Here is a 19,258-nt window from a genome sequence, read left to right as displayed (position 1 = left end):
GAAAGATGGAATATAAAACAAAAATCCTGAAAATCACATTGTATGATTTTTAAATAATTTATTTGCATTTTATTGCATGAAATAAGTATTTGATCACCGACCAACCAGAAAGAATTCCGGCTCTCACAAACCTGTTAGTTTTGTCTTTAAGAAGCCCTCCCATTCTCCACTCATTACCTGTATTAACTGCACCTGTTTGAACTCGTTATCTGCATAAAAGACAGCTGTCCACACTCAATCAATCAGACTCCAACCTCTCCACAATGGGCAAGACCAGAGAGCTGTCTAAGGACATCAGGGACAAAATTGTAGACTTGCAAAAGGCTGGGATGGGCTACAGGACAATAGGCAAGCAGCTTGGTGAGAAGGCAACAACTGTTTGCGCAATTATTAGAAAATGGAAGAAGTTCAAGATAACAGTCAATCTCCCTCGGTCTGGGGCTCCATGCAAGATCTCACCTCGTGGAGCCTCAATGATCATGAGAAAGGTGAGGGATCAGCCCAGAACAACACGGCAGGACTTGGTCAATGACCTGAAGAGAGCTGGGACCACAGTATCAAAGAAAACCATAAGTAACACACTATGCCGTCATGGATTAAAATCCTGCAGCGCAAGCAAGGTCCCTCTGCTCAAGCCAGCGCATGTCCAGGCCCATCTGAATTTTGCCAATGACCATCTGGATGATCCAGAGGAGGAATGGGAGAAGGTCATGTGGTCTGATGAGACCAAAATAGAGCTTTTTGGTTTAAACTCCACTCGCCGTGTTTGGAGGAAGAAGAAGGATGAGTACAACCCCAAGAACACCATCCCAACCGTGAAGCATGGAGGTGGAAACATCATTCTTTGGGGATGCTTTTCTGCAAAGGGGACAGGACGACTGCATCGTATTGAGGGGAGGATGGATGGGGCCATTTATCGCGAGATCTTGGCCAACAACCTCCTTCCCTCAACAAGAGCATTGAAGATGGGACGTGGCTGGGTCTTCCAGCATGACAACCACCCAAAACACACAGCCAGGGCAACTAAGGAGTGGCTCCGTAAGAAGCATCTCAAGGTCCTGGAGTGGCCTTGCCAGTCTCCAGACCTGAACCTAATAGAAAATCTTTAGAGGGAGCTGAAAGTCTGTGTTTCCCAGCGACAGCCCCGAAACCTGAAGGATCTGGAGAAGATCTGTATGGAGGAGTGGGCCAAAATCCCTGCTGCAGTCTGTGCAAATCTGGTTAAGAACTACAGGAAACGTCTGATCTCTGTAATTGCAAACAAACGTTTCTGTACCAAATATTAAGTTCTGTTTTTCTGATGTATCAAATACTTATTTCATGCAATAAAATGCAAATAAATTATTTAAAAATCATACAATGTGATTTTCAGGATTTTTGTTTTAGATTCCGTCTTTCACAGTTGAAGTGTACCTATGATAAAAATTACAGACCTCTACGTGCTTTGTAAGTGGGAAAACCTGCAAAATCGGCAGTGGATCAAATACTTGTTCTCCCTACTGTATGTGTATATATATATATATATGTGTATATATATATATATATATATATATATATATATATATATATATATATATATATATATATATATATATATATATATATATTGTTGTGGTTGACGAAATTCACAAACCACCATTCAGGTCCCTTAGGTGAGATATCTCTGTAAGTACATGTGTAGTTAGGCCCAAACCCGTTGTCTAGAGGGAATAAATGTCATTCATGCGGGCTGCGACTCTTCAGGATAGCCGTTTTTCTTTTACTATCTTAATTTTGGACCAGCCGCCATTATTACCACCACCAACCATGTCTCAACAGCCGTCACACAACAACCACCAACCACAACGCCGCTTCACAACAACAACCACCAACCACAACGCCGCTTCACCACAACCGCCACGACCTTTACCGTCCCAACTCGCCACCATCGCATCCACACCATCTCGCGCCACTCGTGGGCGCCGATGCTGGACTCGTGCGGGGCGCGCACCGAGCAGCGTGTTCAAAATCATCACGGACTTTCCACAGAAAACGGATCAAAAACGACTCACGCCCACTTTTGTTCCGTCCAATCGGTGAGCGAGGGGCGATTTGGCCCCGCCTCCAGGGCGTTGGAGGGCGGTCGCTATATGCAAATTCATGGATCAAAAAGCATTCACGCCCACTTTTCCTCGGGCCAATGGGGAGCCAGCAAGAGAGGTGAAGGGTCGGAGGCAGAGGGTCAAGGGTGAAAGAGCGAAGCCACGGGGCTTATAAAAACGGCTGCGTTCGTCAGACAGTTCAGTTGGAAGTTGAGAGTTGAGTGTGCGGAGTTCAAGAGAGTCGTCAGTGGAGCTGGAAAGAAGTGGTACTAGTCAGAGTGAAGAGGACGGAGCTGTGGAGAGGTGATGGCGGCGAAGGCGGACGAGGGGGGTGCTCGCGTCGGTGCCGGGAGCTGCACAGGGAGAGGCCAGCAACGCGACCGAGGTGGAGGAGGAGACGCTCGCCGCGGGACCCAAGACAGGGTGAAATCCTCCTTCCCCCGAGCATCAGCAACCCCCTCCTGTTTCCCCCCGCGCTGAGATAGTGCGACAAAGGGGGCCCCCTTCCCACCCCCTACCAGACACTGTCCGCGAGGCCCGCGGAGTTGAGGCACCACCGCCGCTCCGCGTCTCATCATCAGACGGGTAGGCCCGACACGGTCTCGGCCCCAGGCCCGCCTACCCCCCTCATCCTGGAGGGTGGTTCTCTTTTCTTTTGCTTTGGGAATATGTGTTGTCGGCGCCGTCTGTGAAGTAAAATTGTATAAGTGTTGCCGTGTGCCCGGTAGTCGGATAGATCTGCATTGTTGCATTTGCTTTTTGTGTAATATTGCATTGTCTTCTTCTTTTACATGTGCTTTTGGTGGAATGGTATATGTGTGCTTTCCGTTCATCGCGAAATAAGTGTGCTTATTGTTGAACTGTTTTCCCGCTTCGCTTCGTCTTTTCTTTCATTGAATCTCCATCTTGCTTCACGTAAAGGGTTGGTCGTGGGCAAAAACGCCCGATAATTAATCGAACCGTCGAGGCTGACGAATAACACCGCTCGGTTATCCCGATAGTACGGAACGGGTCGCTTAAAGTGGCCTGTGTCCGAAGTCGACCTGCGGCGAGGTGCGATCGCCCGGTCTACCCTCCGTGTGGGTACTTAGGTAGGTCGAATTTGGCGAGCAACCCTATCCCACGCGGGGGCCGATTGGCACGATCGCGGTGAGACCGAAAGGTCCACCCGTGACTGGTTCCCGGCGTTAGTCCGAGAGGGTCACGACTGGATTGTCCGTCCGGTGGGCGACGTGCCGCGATTCGAGTTACGTGGCCGTCCGCACGCCGGCGGGCGCGAATCCGCAACAATATATATATATATATATATATATATATATATATATATATATATATATATATATATATGTATATATGTATATATGTATATATGTAGTATTAAATAATGTAAGTACTTCGATAAAAATAAATCAATAAATATTTTTGAATAAAATACATTATAAATAAGCATTAAAATAATTTGTGGTTGCTAGAATACGCAGTGCAGCATGTTAAAATCGGTTGTTAATGACAGTATGAGTTAATCGTTAGATGGAGGTGCTGTGTAATGGACATGTCTACAAGGTAAAGTGTTTATCGCTTAATATATTAACATATAAAGTGATGTATTATTGAAGTTATTCATACTAGTGCGTGCCCATACGTGCGTGGCCGTACGTGCAAAAAAAAACTATGACGTCATAGCACCGTGTCTTGTCATTGGTTGGTAAATAAATGGCCATAACTTGGGAAACACTTGTCCGATTAATATCAAACCTTGAAAAGGCACATCCACAGGGCCCCAGCAATATACCTGGCAAGTTTCAATTCGATCAGATCACTGGTTGGCGAGAAACAGCGGTCACACACACACACACACACACACACACACACACACACACACACACACACACACACACACACACACACACACACACACACACACACACACACACACACACAAAGACACACACACAGACATTGCTGGAATTATAGATAGACGTAGTTATACTTCAAATAAAAATCATAATTAAATAAGTTTGAATAAAAATATTGCATTGTTGTGTTGACTGACTGGACACAACGTTGGGGTTGTGGGTCCATTGATGTTGAGTAATCGACTGAAGTGGACCTGCGACCGGGGTTGTGGATCCACGGTTTGGAGAGGTTCTGGGATGAAAGGATCGAAACCTCAATGAAAACGGGGCCCAGATGATACGAGCAGTTGGGAAATCAGTAAATTGCTGATAAATTAAGGTTATAACTGTAAATAAAATAGCTCTTGTAAGGACTTACCAGTACATAATATATCCGTGTTTGTATGTGTGTGTGTGTGTGTGTGTGTGTGTATGTGTGTGTGTATGTGTGTGTGTGTATGTGTGTGTGTGTGTGTGTATGTGTGTGTGTGTGTGTGTATGTGTGTGTGTGTGTATGTGTGTGTGTGTGTGTGTGTGTGTGTGTATGTGTGTGTGTGTGTGTGTATGTGTGTGTGTGTGTGTGTGTGTGTGTGTGTGTGTGTGTGTGTGTGTGTGTGTGTGTGTGTGTGTGTGTGTGTGTGTGTGTGTGTATGTGTGTGTGGCTTCCTTCTTGGAACGACGGTGCAGTAATTGGTCGATATTTTGATGATAAATATAGCAGAATGGAGTATTCCCTGGTGAATTGTTATGCACATTAGCGAATTGTATGGTTAATTAAACTGACTTGTAATAATAAGTACAACCCCTTAATGGAGCTGATTATCACTGCATGGAGTTTGTGTGGAAGTCCAGTGCTTGCCCGAGGTCTGACTTGTCTTTATCATCAAACTGCTGACTCGTGTCTGACTCAAAAGGATTGCAAGTCGAGAGGGTGCGAGTTGTCAAGGCTCCAACATCCCAATCCCAGGATTCCTGAAACTTTGAGGGTTGGTTTTGGGTTATTTGATCTCTCCTTACAATAACGCAGACATGCTGAACGAGTTCATTTTCGGAACATTGATGTTTCAGTTTCATTTTATTTATTTAAACATAACATCGAAAATTCAGAGGCGTTGGGGCAACACTTATATATATATATATATATATATATATATATATATATATATATATATATATATATATATATATATATATATATATATATATATATATATATATATATATATATATATATATATATATAGCAGCTGACATTTAACAAACTCGATTCACTTTCCACTGCACAAAATGTCTTTCCTTCTCAGCTGAGCCAATATGACTCGCCATACTGTACATCAATAATGACAAGATCTTTTCCCCCCAACCAGTTTTAATATGAAACAGCCTTACAAGATCCATTCAGATGTCCACAAACAGCACCAGTTTAAAGAGGACCGCAATATTAGGATGGAACCTAACAGGGTGGTGCGGATTGCGCTCACATCTCAGCTGTCTAATGTGGGTTCGATTCCCGACCTGATTATAAGCAGTTGGATTGGTTGAATTGAATCAGTTGAATGGTGTTTAATCAATGATTATCAACAATCAGTTGAATGGCGTTATCCCCGGCACTCTGAACTAATTACAACTTCCTTGCTCGAACCTACAGGGGGGGGCACTGCATCAAATGCATAAGCCGCACTCCCAGGAATCATACAACTAAGCAGCCGCATGCTGCAAGTGAAAGATTACAATGGAAGTTTATAACTATGCACATCACGCCATGGCTCGTGAAAGACCAAATGCAAAGAAGAAAAGATGGTGTTATGACTTTCCCCATGACAAGTGAACGCGGCACTTGCACGTGTGAGACGGATGAAAAAGTTACTAAAGTTGTGGAGTCATGTGACTGGTGAGAAACAGTTTCCTTTTTAAAGGTTTGGCATGATAACTCTGATTCTTGCCAAGCAGAACGTTTACCTGGTTCAACGCAGAATGCTGACAAAATGTTAATAATGTTAATAATCGTTACCTTAGACCGAAGAATCAGCCCCTCATATTCCATGGGGGTGCATTGACAGAGTCGAGACCCAAGTACATATGATGAAGCATTGTTTTGGAGAGTAGTCTCTATAAGTGAAATCCTTTTGAAACAGGATCCCAGTTTTGTAAAAAAACCTGACACCGGAAACCAATAATATAAACTCTATAACCTTTGATTACCAAAAGAAGAAGTATCGCGTGTGTGTGTCTCCATTACTTTCAGAAGCAATGGAGACCCTGGAAGGAGAGAGAGCTGGAGGTCAAAATGGTATTCTACCCGAGATGGTTAAGTGCCGGATTATATCTTAGACTTGTTCAAGGAAGTGTGGAATGATGATAAAGTCTCAGAGGGGTGCAGAGATGTAGCGTTGATACCAATTCCAAAGAAGAGAGATCTCGATGTGATTGGGAAAGCTGTTTGCTGAGATGATCCATAGAAGGTTACAAAAGGTCGTTGAGAAAGTTCTTTTCGACTCCCAATGTGGGTTCCGCAGTGGAAGAGGTTGAGTGGATGTAATGTATTGTGTAAGACAGTTAGTGGAGAAGGCCAGAAAACATAACACTAAGATAGATATACGTGCTGTTTGACATAATACAATAAAATATATAATAAAATAAAATAACATAATAAAACACAACACAATGCAATGCCTGATCCACGAGAACATATCGGGCCCAATGGAGTTTTTGAAATATCATGCAACACAGTACTATATCGTTTTTGGCCTTACCTCTCAATGGTGAAGAATCACTTTAAAAATGAAATAATTCTCGTATCCACATCCGGATTCGGATCTTCACCAAAATCTAATCAGTCCATCCTTCTCACACACCCAACATATCCACCAAGTTTCATCCGAATCTGTCGACAATTTTTTTGAGATATCCTGCACACAAACAGACAGACAAACAGCGGTCAGTGAATGATGGTAAGGAGGATCCTTTTTGTGTGTTTCACTTAATTTTAAATCCTCATTGAGACTCACAGGTGGACATGCAATTATGTTTGTGACGTGCAACATGCCGTCTTTTGATTAAACCGATCAACGAAGCGACAGGTAGACACGCCTCGTATATTATTGATCAAAAGTAGAATTGCTTGTGACTGTTCATGCTTCTAGGCAGTAACACCTATAGTTGAAAGGAACCACAAGACACCTTCAAATATCACATTTTTGAAACTACATTCACTTCATAATCTCAAAAAACAGAAGTTGATTTTCTTGTTAAATTAGACTCGGTTGTTTTTGGACACCATCTTTGTTTCCAAGGAAGGATTCACGTGATTGGTCACAAACTCCATCCCACCCCGTGGTCTTCTGTATTTAAAAAAAAAAAACAATAACCAGATTCTCAAGCTCCTTAGTTCTGTAACCAGCGGGCCCCAAGATATAAAATCATGCGTCACACACCGTATTACAGGTGAAATCACCCCTATGTGGGCAAGCCTGCATGAAGTTGACATTCAACAATTTGCTACAGGGCTGAAGATATTTCATGACGAGATGACCAGGCACGAGTAGAACGAAACAATGAAAGGAGATAGCAGTGGAGTTTCAAAAAAAAAAAACAACATAAGAACCCTCCCCCAGCTCATAGCTGGACTCTGATTCCACAATTTTCTGATTGACATAATATGTTGGGAGGTTTCTTCACTCATATCATGAAACTTGGACACGAGAGGAGGTTGTTTGGCCCATAATGCCGACGTATTATTATCCACAACCATCAACTTAGCTGATGCACCAGCAAACAATGGCCTCATCTCTTTGAGAGATATTGGATTTCTACCAAAATGCAGACAAAACACCCAGTTCATTAAATTACATTGCGTAGTTTGCCTTAGCCTTCCCAGCGGTAGTCGGGGCAGGAATTTGGAATTTGTGGCCTACACTTTGGGAAAGAGATTTTTAATGTCCACTGAATAATGTCAGCATATTGGACGGCCAGCTTAACTTCCATCTGGGGTGCACACGTCAATGAGTCGCTCTGCGTACGAAACCCCCCCCCCCCCGTAGGAGTTTTACAACCGGGTCAAAATTCAATCCCAGGGTGGAAAGCTCAGAGGCCTACACCATCCTACCAGGCCAGGCCATGAGAGCCATAAACATGACCATTTCGTACAATCAAGCTAAAAACAACTCGATGCAATAAAAGCAAGTGTTCAAATTTCCCAAAGGATGACATTTTCAAAGGGAAATGACGGCGGAAGCTTGAGTGCTTGTCTAAGCTTTGTCAAATTGGAGTTTCATGAAGAAAGGAAAGCAAAAGTTTGAAAGGACAAACTGCAAAGCTCCTGTTGTGAGTGCTCGTGTGGTGAGCGACGTAGAGCAGCATTGTGGGCAATGTGGTGTATTCTCTTTAATGGAAGAAATCAGGAATGTATATTCATTTAAAATAGGTGTATTTTGGTTTTTCTCAGGATTTTCATATCAGCTCAATGAATTAAACCACCTATATTTTTTTTGAGGTCAACATCGGCCAAAAGGTCAACTGAGGTGAACAGTCAACTAACAGCTTGGTTTCTCAACAAACCTAATGAGGGTATTGGGAGGGCATGATTACATCAGCAACTCAACGTATCACGAATCAGAACCGTATGCTGGAACCAGATCAGTAGGTATGGGAGAGTGTGGACTAGATTTCTTTAGGAATGACATGTCTTGGCCCCCCCAAAGGTGATTCCACACATCAGGAAGAGTAGGCGGCGAGAGTGAAGTGGAGATGTCCCATTGACCATCGCCAACTAGGTACAACCCATTCCTGTGTTTGGGTGGATTTGTGAGAAAAAGGAGACGAGGGCTCAGAATGAGTGGACGTGGCTGCGTAGTCGACGGACCAAGAGTGCGTGTCTTGTCTTGGTGCTGGGAGATGATGGGAAAGGAGCTAATGATGTGCTCCAGGAGCGAGAATGTGGAGTTTGAGAATATGAGGGTGTTGTTCCCATCTCTTTGGGATCCTGGGAATTTGCAAGTTGTTGTGGGCAGAGCCATGACCCCTTGAGACGAGCTCAGCAGTTGTAAGAAAGTTTGGCCAGAGGATGCTTGTGCTCAACATGACGGATTTGTGATGAACCGATTTTTAGCTCACATGGAATGTAGTTGCGGTGAGCTTATGGGATGGCGCGTCGTCCTTCAGTCCGTCCGTCCATCCGTAAACACTTGCAACTTCTCTGAAACTACACACACGATTTTGATGAAACTTACCATAACCTTCATCATCTGGTACAAACCAAAGTTTGTTCACGGCATTAAAATATAAACAAAAGAAATCGTTCCCAGCATTGAAAAGAAAATCCATCGGTATTTACTTTCTTCTCCGTTACATATTTTGTGGGTCATCCATGCCTACCAGTGGTTCCCTGGTCATGATATCCAGTCGCTACGAGGTGAGCGCCCAGGGGTATTGCCGCTATTTTCCCTTCCATCATCCCTCTTAGTTCTTTCCAGAAACCCCGTACTCAGAAGAAACTTTAAAATAATTTGAACATAAAAATTGTTTATAGCCTTGCTAATGTGTAGCAATACCATAATATTGGGACGGTTCTGTGACAGTCATCCCCCAAGACAATGACACGCAACATATAGTGGTTCCTGAGATAGTTATGTCATTCGTATTCATTCCAGATCGTCCTTCCCCTTATGTCTAGTGAGTTTATAGGTCAATATGTGTTGTGTAGGCTTTAGGCAGGTTTCTCTTGAGAAGAAAGCAATTTCCTTTGGGGATGATGACTTTGCAGAACCGTCACAATCCTCACTATACTTCACGGACCGGTGTTTGTGTGTGTGTGTTTGGGTGTGTTTGTCACGCGACTCCTCCGACAGTTCTGGGCCGATTACATCCAAAATGTCCTACATAGGATCAGCATGACCCCGTTTAATGTGTACGGGTGTTTTTATCTTTGCCGGTGGTCTTGGGCAGAGGGGGTGGGACGCAAGTTCTCGATGTAAATGTGTATCGTGTAGCACCACGTCCAGGTGGGGAACTGCTTTTACAGTATTACAAGTCTCCCCCATTTTTACAGGACAGTGTTCCTGTCCCCACATTTTCCTGCACAGCGAGGTGTTTTGAATTATTATTAGTAGGTATGTTTTTGCTTCATGCACATAACCCAGGTTATTTAGTTTATTTAGTTTACACTGGTACTTATTTCACCAACCTCAGAAGGATGACAGGCTGAGTCAACCCCACCTGGTGTTAATTGAGTGGCCAACGGGACTTGAACTCTGGACCCTAAGATCCCATACCCACCACCCTAACCACGAAGCCAACACCAGGCTTGGAACTCTGCTAGTATATATTGTTGCGAATTCTGGCCCGACCGGCGTGCGATCGGCCGCTTGACTTGAATGGCGACAGCGTCGCCCACCGGAACGGACAATTCAGTCGTGACCCTCTTGGAACAACGCCGGGAGCTAGTCACGGGTGGGGGTTCAACCTCACCACAACTCAGTTCGCATTCTACCCACGCAAAATAGGGTCCGATTACCTAATGGTCGATTTACCTAAGTACCCGCGCGGATAGCGTACCGAGGAGTTGTACCACGCCACAAGTTGACTCCGGACACGAACCGCTTAAGCGGCTCGTTCTGTACTTCAGGGATAACCGACCGGAGTTATCGTCGACCTTGACGGTTCAGATTATTTACCGGGTGTTTTAAACCCACTATTAATCCCTTACATGATGCAAGATGGAGATTCAAACAAAGGAAAGGACGCAGCGAAACGGGGAACAATTGGACCAGCACATTTATTCCGCGCCACACGGCAGCACGGAAGGCACGTATATCACAGTCAAGCAAGAAAACACAATAAAAGCAAGCGAAGAGACACACGCAGATCTACGACCGAATAATGCAATTCACACGGCAACACTTATAACAGTTCTACTTCACCAGACTGGCGCCACACACACACGTTTACACAGAACCCAAAAGAAATGGAAGTCGCGACTTCCCTGAGCGTGTCGAGCCCTTGTCGACCGTAACTCCGAGTCCCTCCGGCATGGTCCACTGGGCTCGTGCCTCGTGCCTGCACGTGTCATCCGCCCCGACAGGGACGAACGAACAGAACCTCCGACCAGGAACAATCACCACAACTCTCGACAATTCCCCTTCAGGGACAAGGGAACAGGGACCCTCGACAATTCTCCTTCAGGGACAAGGGAACAGGGACAACCGACCAGGGACAACCGACCGACTCTTCATGCCCACGCCTTTTGTAGGGTCGAGCTCCGCCCTTCGCTCCGCCCCGCGCCCCGCACCGTTCTTGGCTCCTCCTTCCTTCGAGACGCTTCCAGAAAATTCCTCGAAGGGGGGGCGTTCCTCTCCCCCGGCCGCATCACACCGCGCATCCGCCAATCGGGAGAGGACACGCCACCCCCTCCCACTTTCTCACCAAGCGTGGGAAAAATGGAGGGAAAACCCCACAGGCGTTGTTGGTTTTCTTCTCCACGTGCCGTTCGACGAGGGAAGGAAGATTCGGGCGGGAGATATTTGCGCGGGCGTTTTGGGCGGGAGATCTTGGCGGGAGATATTTAAGCGGAAGTTTTGGGCGGGAGATGCCCCGTCGCACCCTGGTTGCTGCTGCTACTCCGCTCCTTTCATCCGTCCCGTGGAGATCGTGACCGCACGGTGCTCGTTGAATGGCGAGTGGCGAAGATGGTGGTAGCGTAGTTGTGGAAGGTGGCGTCGTGGTGTGAATGGCGTGATTGTTGGCGTCGTGTAGTGAATGGCGTGATCGTTGAGATGTTGGTTGTGGCGATGTTTGTGGTTGTTCTTGCACGAAAATAACGACAGCAAAAGAAAAACGGCTCACTGAAGAATCGCAGCCCGAATGGATCACATATATTCCCTCTAAACAATGGGTTTGGGCTAACCACACATGGACTTACCAATATATCTCACCTGAGGACCCTTTATGGTGTAATGTGAATTTCCACAACCGTAACTATATATAATTTGACAAGAGTTTTCTTGTTTGACTTGTATGCACTCCTGAACCACTACATGGATAGTTATGAGTTGAAACTCATAGATTATTTGATCTGAACCTGATTCGATCTGAATAATCTGAACCACTACACGGATAGTTACGAGTTGAAAACGGGTGATTGTACCAAGGGTGTGCACGTGAGGGTTTTATGGGTAAATTAATTTCATAACACTTTAGGTTCAGAGTGGGGAGTGGTGGGGGGGGGGTGGGGGGAGAGATGCAAATTCCCTGTGGCTGTAACTGAAGGCAGATTTTTTTAGGGAGGGCTCAAAGATTTTACAGAGGTCAATCAGATACTTTCAAGGGCTTAAGAAATCCAAAAATACTCCAAATATGTTTCTTAATAAATATCTCTCGCTCGTTAAGAATCGAATAAGACGAGAAACACAAAGCAAAATATATTTATAGGCTCTGAAATTTTAGGTTGGCCTGGCCTGCCTCGAGTTACAAGGAATGGTTCTTCGCGAGTTGTGTTAAAATATTTCTATATGTCAATATTGTTACCTGAATAATTCTCCATGGACAAACCGATTTTAAATTGTGTGCAATAAATTTCGAGCTCATGTTTTACATAATTTGTCCTTGTGGTTCCTCTTGCCTATTTGGTTCCTGCAAAATGTTGACAATCACCTTCGATAGGATTAGTTAGTTGGCTCCACTGTAATTGAAATTTCTGTTTGGTTACTCTTACACCAAGGTTACAGCAAGCTCGGTCATTAAGACGTGGCATGTGACCCCGGGTCACACACGAGCTTGTTCACAGGTCGAAGTGAGATGTCAACACAATGCGATGCCAAAAGGACCTCACAGGCAATGCTTTAATTATCTGCTGCCTTGTCACTTTCACTTTGCTCACAACTGTTCTTCTTGACTGCTTCTGATATAGTTTTTATAATGTTTTTTAAAGGTCACTATAGAAATCCAAATGAAACGTCTTTCTCCACCAAATTGAGAACACTCGCTTTATGTGGACAAGCACCATATCGTTACAATTGTTCTTCTGTATGGTAAAATTATCTGAATTATCACATTTATTGATTTTATCAGATCACCAGCAAATGTTGTAATATTATTTCAATGTGCTCTATAAAAAGGGAGAAACGGTAAGAAGGATAAATAAAACATGGAGGGAAATTTGTGCATGCGTTTTGGGTGGGTCGCCATTTTTACCTCCGTCCACCATAGGTGGGCGTAGGTTATGTTTTCACCCTTCTGTCTGTTTGTCACTTAGAAGAAAAAAAAAGAATTTGTCAAGGATGTTGATCTGTTCTGTTTGTTACTTATGAAATCTAAAGATTTTGTAAGTATATTGATGACGTCTGTCCTCTGTTTGTGTGTTTGTTACTTACGAAATCTAAAGATTTCGTAAGTATATTGATGCCTTCCGTTTCTGTTTGTTTGTTTGTTATCTTGCCAAAACGAAGTTTTTGCAAGATATGTTAGTCAGTTTGTACGTTTTTTTTTTTGTTGTTGTTTGTTTGTTTGTTTGTCTGTAATCACGTATAAAAAATTCTGCAGAGCACATTTATCATTGGAAATCTTTGTAACTTCGCATATCAGAGGCCTATAGAGGTCCCTTTCAGTGCACAAAATTTTGAAGGTCAAGGTCAAAGGTCAAGGTCACTTTGTCGCAAATCAGGGGAGTCGACGAAACCCTTATTTTTTGAGTAATTTTGATCGGATCATCTTCAAACTTCATGGGAATATAGTTCATGGTCTGGCGCTCAGCTAATTAATTTTTGGTGGCGATTGGCCTTGACCTTCATGGTTAGCGCCGAAGGTCAAACATATTTGACCCCAAGGTCAAATTTTCAAGTTTTAGGAACCATATCGTGTTGTGCCTCAAATTGAACACCTCGATGAGTGCTTTCTAGATATGTCAAGCTTGAGACATTATGACGTCATTTGGTGACGTTATGAGGCAAATGCATATTTTTCATGGTTACTCTGTAGAACGATTCTCATCGGAATCTCTCGTAGGCAGATATTCCTCAAGGAGTCGCTCCTGGTGGATAGCAGCTCTGTTCACCTCAGTGTGACCTTAAAGAAGTCACACGTGGTCACCTTTTGGCAAGATACGGGTCACCCTGTGGGTGACATTAGTTTATTTGTTTGTAGTTTGTTTGTTACTTACGAAATTTAAAGATTTCGTAAGTATATTGATGACTTCCGTTTCTGTTTGTTTGTTTGTTTGTAGGCACGATAACTCGAGAACGGATGAAGCTACCAATGTCAAATTACACCACGTGATTCAGGAGGGTGATGGCTAGTGCTGATTAGATTTTGGTCAAAATCGGTCAAAGGTCAAGGTCACAGTGAGGTCAAATATTCGATTTTTGATGGTTTGGTACAGATAACTCGAGAACAGAAGAAGCTACCAATGTCAAATTACACCACGTGATTCAGGAGGGTGATGGCTAGCGCTGATTAGATTTTGGTCAAAATCGGTCAACGGTCAAGGTCACAGTAAGGTCAAACATTCGATTTTTGATGGTTTTGAACAGAATCATCGTAGAAACTTCTGGTTTGCCTCGCTACCTTCTCTAGAGACAGCTTTTATTAGACAAGGTCAGAGGTCAAGTTGACGATTTCGTAAGTACCAGTCTATGACTGCTTGTTTGTTTGTTTGTTTGTTTGTAGGCACGATAACTCGAGAACAGAAGAAGCTACCAATGTCAAATTACACCACGTGATTCAGGAGGGTGATGGCTAGTGCTGATTAGATTTTGGTCAAAATCGGTCAAAGGTCAAGGTCACGGTGAGGTCAAATATTCGATTTTTGATGGTTTGGGACAGATAACTCGAGAACGGAAGAAGCGACCAATGTCAAATTACACCACGTGATTCAGGAGGCTGATGGCTAGTGCTGATTAGATTTTGGTCAAAATCGGTCAAAGGTCAAGGTCACAGTGAGGTCACACATCCAAAAAATGAGAACTCGAGAACGGAAGAAGCTTCCAATGTCAAATTACACCACGTGATTCAGGAGAGTGGTGGCTAGCGCTGATTAGATTTTGGTCAAAATCGGTCAAAGGTCAAGGTCACATTGAGGTCAACATCCAAAACATTCGATTTTTGATGGTTTGGTACAGAATCATCGTAGAAACTTTTGGTTTGTGTCGCTACCTTCTCAAGAGACAGCTTTTATTAGACAAGGTCAGAGGTCAAGTTGACGATTTCGTAAGTACCAGTCTATGACTGCTTGTTTGTGTGTTTATTACTTACGAAATATAAACATTTCAGAAGTATATTGATGACTTCCGTTTCTGTTTGTTTGTTTGTTTGTCGGCAAGATAACTCGTGAACAGAAGAAGACACCAATGTCAAATTACACCACGTGATTCAGGAGGGTGATGGCTAGTGCTGATTAGATTTTGGTCAAAATCGGTCAAAGGTCAAGGTCACGGTGAGGTCAAATATTCGATTTTTGATGGTTTGGGACAGATAACTCGAGAACGGAAGAAGCGACCAATGTCAAATTACACCACGTGATTCAGGAGGCTGATGGCTAGTGCTGATTAGATTTTGGTCAAAATCGGTCAAAGGTCAAGGTCACAGTGAGGTCACACATCCAAAAAATGAGAACTCGAGAACGGAAGAAGCTTCCAATGTCAAATTACACCACGTGATTCAGGAGAGTGGTGGCTAGCGCTGATTAGATTTTGGTCAAAATCGGTCAAAGGTCAAGGTCACATTGAGGTCAACATCCAAAACATTCGATTTTTGATGGTTTGGTACAGAATCATCGTAGAAACTTTTGGTTTGTGTCGCTACCTTCTCAAGAGACAGCTTTTATTAGACAAGGTCAGAGGTCAAGTTGACGATTTCGTAAGTACCAGTCTATGACTGCTTGTTTGTGTGTTTATTACTTACGAAATATAAACATTTCAGAAGTATATTGATGACTTCCGTTTCTGTTTGTTTGTTTGTTTGTCGGCAAGATAACTCGTGAACGGAAGAAGACACCAATGTCAAATTGCACCACGTGATTCAGGAGGGTGATGGCTAGCGCTGATTAGATTTTGGTCAAATTCGATCAAAGGTCAAGGTCACAGTGAGGTCAAACATCCAAAAAATGATAACTCGAGAACGGAAGAAGCTTCCAATGTCAAATTACACCACGTGATTCAGGAGGGTGGTGGCGAGCGCTGATTAGATTTTGGTCAAAATCGGTCAAAGGTCAAGGTCACAGTGAGGTCAAACATCCAAAACATTCGATTTTTGATGGTTTGGTGCAGAATCATCGTAGAAACTTCTGGTTTGCGTCGCTACCTTCTCGAGAGACAGCTTTTATTAGACAAGGTCAGAGGTCAAGTTGACGATTTCGTAAGTACCAGTCTATGACTGCTTATTTGTGCGTTTGTTTGTGTGTTTGTTACTTACGAAATCTAAAGATTTCGTAAGTATATTGATGACTTCCGTTTCTGTTTGTTATCTTGCCAAAACGAAGTTTTTAGAAGATATGTTAGTCAGCTTGTATGTTTTTTTATTTTATTTATATATATATTTTTTTGTTTGTTTGTTTGTTTGTAATCACGTATAAATCACTCTGCAGAGCACAGTTATCATTGGAAATTTTTGTAACTTCGCATATCAGAGGCCTATAGAGGTCCCTTTCAGCGCATAAAATTTTGAAGGTCAGGGTCAAAGGTCAAGGTCACTTTGTCGCAAATCAGGGGAGTCGACGAAACCTTTATTTTTTGAGTTTTAATCTAATCATCTCCAAACTTTATGGGAATATAGTTCATGGTCTGGCACTCAGCTGATTAGTTTTTGGTGGCGATTGGCCTTGACCTTCATGGTTAGCGCCTGAGGTCAAACATATTTGACCCCAAGGTCAAATTTTCAAGTTTTAGGAACCATATCGTGTAGTAACGCAAATTGAACACCTCGATGAGTGCTTTCCAGATATGTCAAGCTTGAGACATTATGACGTCATTTGGTGATGTTATGAGGCAAACATATTTTTCATGGTTACTCTGTAGAAAGATTCTCATCGGAATCTCTCGTAGTCAGATATTCCTCAAGGAGTCGCTCCTGGTGGATAGCAGCTCTGTTCACCTCCGTGTGACCTTAAAGAAGTCACACGTGGTCACCTTTTGGCAAGATACGGGTCACTCTGCGGGTGACATTGGTTTATTTGTTTGTTTGTTTGTTTGTAGGCACAATAACTCGAGAACGGAAGAAGCTACCAATGTCAAATTACACCTCGTGATTCAGGAGGGTGGTGGCTAGCGCTGATTAGATTTTGGTCAAAATCGGTCAAAGGTCAAGGTCACAGTGTGGTCAAACATCCAAAAAATGATAACTCGAGAACGGAAGAAGCTTCCAATGTCAAATTACACCACCTGATTCAGGAGGGTGATGGCTAGCGCTGATTAGATTTTGGTCAAAATCGGTCAAAGGTCAAGGTCACAGTGAGATCAAACATCAAAAATAAAATTATAACTCGAGAACGGAAGAAGCTTCCAATGTCAAATTACACCACCTAATTCAGGAGGGTGATGGCTAGCGCTGATTAGATTTTGGTCAAAATCGGTCAAAGGTCAAGGTCACAGTGAGGTCAAACATTCGATTTTTGATGGTTTGGTACAGAATCATCGTAGAAACTTCTGGTTTGCGTCGCTACCTTCTCAAGACTCAGCTTTTATTAGACAAGGTCAGAGGTCAAGTTGACGATTTCGTAAGCTGTTAGGCCAAAAGGTCAACATCGGTGAACAATCAACAGCTTCGGTGCAATTTCTAAAATCCTCAATTTTTTAAACAGGATTTGCATATCAGGTCACTGAATTCAACCACCAATTAGGCCAAATTTCTAGAATTGCAATTTTCATCTGATTGACTTGAAATATGAAGAGGATTTGCACATTTGGTCATTGAATTCAACTACCCATTATTTTTGAGGTCAACATATTCCAAAAGGTCAACATCTACAGTGCAATTTCTAAAATGCTCAATTTTAATCCAATTGACTTTAAATTTGAAGAGGAGTTGAATATCAGGTCACTGAGTTCACCCACCAACTATTTTTGAGGTCAACCTAGGCCAAAAGGTCAACATAAGCTGGAATTTCTAAAATCATCAATTTTCATCTGATTGACTTGAAATTTGAAAAGGATTTTCAAATCAGCAAACTTTATTCAACCACCAATTATTTTTGAGGTCAAAAGGTCAACCTCAGCCTACTTTCTAAAATTGAGAGATAGGGCCAAAAACTATAGATATATCATGATATCTCAGAAAGTTGTGGACGAGTTATGACAAAACTTGGTGGATGAGTTGGTTAGGTGACAAGAACAAGCCGATTCGTTTTTGGTTCAGATCCAGCTTATCAGTGGGATATAAAGCGTAAACTGTTCAGCCTGGCAGAGGTGTGTGCTCTACTGATTGCCGTTCCACTTTGTTCTGTTTTGCCAAGTGTCGCTCTATGAGTGATTTGTCATTTGTTTGTTTCTCTGTCCGCTCACCTACAGCCCAAACCACTCAACCGATCATTCTGAAACTTTTGGAGATTGCAGGTACCGACTCTGTGACAGGTGACGAGAGGTCAACAAAGGCCGTATTTCTAAAATTTACAATTTTCATATGATTGACTTGAAATTTGAACAGGATTTTCTTACCAACTCACAGAATTCAACCACCAATTATTTTTGTGGTCAACATCTTAGGTGACATTTCTAAAAACCTCAGTTTTCATCCGATTGACTTGAAATTTGAACAGGATTTGCAGATCAGGTAACTGAATTCAAACAACAAGGTGGTGAACATCAGTGGTAATGGTTGTTGAGCAATGGCAGCAGTGTTGTAGTGTAGTAGTAGTAGTGTGGTGATTCATGATGGAGATCGTTGGTCATTCGTTGTGGTTGTTAATGGTGAAGGTAAGCGAGCTTGCGTTGTGGTTCAATGGTATGGCGATTCTTATAAAGTCATTGTGGTGGTGTATGAAATGCTGCAATGTTGGGATTCGAGGCTGGTGAAATCTGAGGTGTAACATCTGTGGGATAATGGTGTGTGATTTGAATGGGAAATGGCGCACATATGCAAATGATTTGCCCCTGTTGCTCTGGTCCTTGGTGTGCATGCATGCATGAAGGAAGGAGAAGTTTGTGTGTGCAGCAAAGTAAAATAATGTAAAGAATGAAAAATGGGTAAAAAATGGAAAGAAAAACTACATAAAGCCCACACAATGCATATTGTCACATAAACCCACGACACCTAAGGGAAGAGCTATCTAAAATGAATGCTAATGAAATAACTGTCTTGGGA

General features: G+C 43.0%; 1 long non-coding RNA gene across 1 annotated transcript in view; it reads right to left on the bottom strand.

Annotated features, from left to right (window-relative positions):
* Positions 1–5,313: 5,313 nt before the first annotated feature.
* Positions 5,314–19,258, bottom strand: part of LOC147011964 (uncharacterized) — a 32,817-nt gene continuing 18,872 nt past the window's right edge. Inside the window, exon 3 of the long non-coding RNA XR_015051710.1 lies at positions 5,314–6,885. This is a non-coding gene — a long non-coding RNA (uncharacterized LOC147011964). The remainder of the gene's footprint in view (positions 6,886–19,258) is intronic.

This window comes from Eptatretus burgeri, chromosome 15 (assembly GCF_056783735.1).
Source record: "Eptatretus burgeri isolate ZD-2024b chromosome 15, Ebu_testis_v1, whole genome shotgun sequence".
Classification (NCBI taxonomy): domain Eukaryota; kingdom Metazoa; phylum Chordata; class Myxini; order Myxiniformes; family Myxinidae; genus Eptatretus; species Eptatretus burgeri.
Note: the sequence above shows the minus strand (reverse complement) of the source record. Positions and strands in the feature narration are given on the sequence as shown.